This window comes from Arachis ipaensis, chromosome B08, assembly GCF_000816755.2.
Source record: "Arachis ipaensis cultivar K30076 chromosome B08, Araip1.1, whole genome shotgun sequence".
Taxonomy (NCBI): Eukaryota; Viridiplantae; Streptophyta; class Magnoliopsida; order Fabales; family Fabaceae; genus Arachis; species Arachis ipaensis.
The window spans coordinates 7,304,501-7,307,136 of NC_029792.2; the positions used below are offsets into that span (position 1 = coordinate 7,304,501).

Consider the following 2,636-nt stretch of genomic DNA (forward strand, 5'->3'; position numbering starts at 1 on the left):
CTTAAAGTTTGGGAGAAAGTTGGAACTCTCTTTGCCAATGATTAGGTCATTACTATTTTTAATCTAGAAAGTTAGAGACTAATCGATAAATATATCAGAAAATAAAAAGAAAACTAAAAAATTTGTTAGATAGATACCTGCTGATAGTAAGCAAGAATCCTAAACCAGAAGCATTATTAAGGATGGATCCAACTATATATGTTGCTTGTGGTTGTCCATAATCAAATTTTTCTTCTATTAATATTACATTGTCAGCAAATATTATTATTTTTTATCAATATTTGTCTAATAATAATTTACATTTATATTTAAAAAAGTTTTATACACAAAAAATATATAATTTTTATTTATGTTTATCAAAATTTACACACATAAATCAATACAGTTTGTATCCACATATATTTTTCAGAATTTGTATACATAAATTTGTAATTTACTTATTAAAAAGAATTTAGTATTTATACTGACCAAATAATAACAAAAAATAATAAATATTACTGACCCTAAGAATTTATCTTTTTCATCGTCTCGCTCGGATATTATAAAATCGGGTAAAGTATATTTTTTGTCCCTGAAGTTTTACAAAAGTTTCAAAAATACCCATAAGTTTTATTTTGTTTCAATTTTGTCCTAAAAGTTTTCGATTTGCATCAAATATACCCCTGATGGCTAATTTTTCAAAAAATTTAAGACCAATTCAACAACAATTTCATAAGAACAACCTTCAATACAAGCAAATCAAACATAATTTTCATGCATTATTGTTAGATTGGTCTTAAATTTTTTTGAAAATTTAGCCGTTCGAGGGTATATTTGATGCAAATTGAAAACTTTTGGGACAAAATTGAAACAAAATAAAACTTAGGGATATTTTTGAAATTTTTATTAAACTTTAGGGACAAAAAGTATACTTTACCCTATAAAATCTTAAATGGGTATACAGAACTTTAATCTCTAGACTTCACCTTAATTAGTTTTCTTTTAATTTTTTGCTAATTCTAAAACTTTAATATTAATTAATTAAAAATTAATTTTTTATACTTATTAAAAATTAAATTACTTAATTAGGCGTATTTCGATTGAAGTGTAACTCTATTTAATTTGATGAAATCTGCTAAGAATTGAAGGTATACACGGTACATGACAAAATAAGATTTCAAAACAAATAAAATTATTCATCCTTTATTTGAAAAGTATAAATGGCAACAACATACTTTCAACTTTCCATTCCTTTATCAAGTTATTACTTTTATTATCTTTTCTTGCATTAATCATCCGGCTCCTGTTTCCAGATTCAAGTTTTTTTTTTTCCCTTAACTATAACTGAAGGAAAAAGGGCCATGTAAGAAATCATGAATTGAAAGTACAAACTTCAACAGTTGAATCGCATATTCATGAAAATGCTTGTATTATATCATACACCTCCTGTTTTGAAGATTTAATGACGGATTATTGTGTTACTTTCAGCATTAATAATTGTTGATAATAAATTTACTTTTGTATACAAATTTGGAGAATACTAAATGATCAATATTTTATTGTAAAAAAATAGAGAATTGATTAATATCAATTTAAACATAAAGCACAAATAATAAGAAGTATGTTGGTCACTTATCATCATTTTTTTTATCTATTAGTAAAAGTTTTTAAAAATATTTTATTTTAATAAATACACAACAAACCTTTTCCAATAAAAAATTATTTTACTGAAATATTATACTATTGGAAAAATTTTAAATGTACCGAAAATACCGGTATTCTAATTGCTTTAACTGTTCATTTCAATTAATATATATTATATATATTTTTTTTTATAATTCAAATCGGAAAAGTTTAAGGCTCAGTAACTTTATTAAATTTTGTCCCGCATGTAACTAACAAGAGAAAAGTGAGTAATCTTATACTATTGGATGAAATCTCACATCATTAAAATCATAATTGATAGTTACTTGATGATTACAAATCACAAAAGTTACTGACCTCTAGCATTTCTCGTTCAAATCAACGGTTAAAATAACTAAAATATCGGTATTTTTAATACACTTAAAACTCTTCCATTTTTTACGGTGTTGCTAATAAAGTTCTTTTAAGAATCCGGCGAAACTGGCTCCATTCGAAAAAAGGACTAACTCTAGAAGTGGTAGAAATTAAAATAAAAATTGAAATGATCTGTTTTAAAATAAAGCTTATCTAATTGTTTGTTCATTCAAAATTTGGAAATAACAAAGGTAAAAATAAAAACAGGTGAACATTTATGTATTTCTCTATTTTCCAAGTATCTATATATCTTAAAACACTGGTTAAAGACAGGCTTACAGACTAATCTTCATTAATTATTACATCAATATGAACGGTGGAACTACAAGTATTAATGCTATATTCCATGCCTTCAAGTTTAATTTTTGGATGTGAATAGTCTTAATATTCTTCGTTTATATTACTTTAAAATTGTTCTTGTTATAGGTTGTATCGAGGGACGGTAGTTAGGGGCGAGTGGAGGCTTAGACTCCAGTTTTTTTAAAGAAAAATTAATAGTAATAAATTATTAAATATAATTTAATTTTTTTAAAAATTTATTTAATATAAATAAAAGTTTAGTCTAATTTAAATATTAATAATTTTTAATATCTAAAAAG

General features: G+C 24.2%; 1 long non-coding RNA gene across 1 annotated transcript in view; it reads left to right on the top strand.

Moving 5' to 3' along the window:
* Positions 1-2,636, top strand: part of LOC110266175 — a 23,660-nt gene that overhangs the window by 14,175 nt on the left and 6,849 nt on the right. The gene's annotated exons all lie outside the window — the stretch shown is intronic.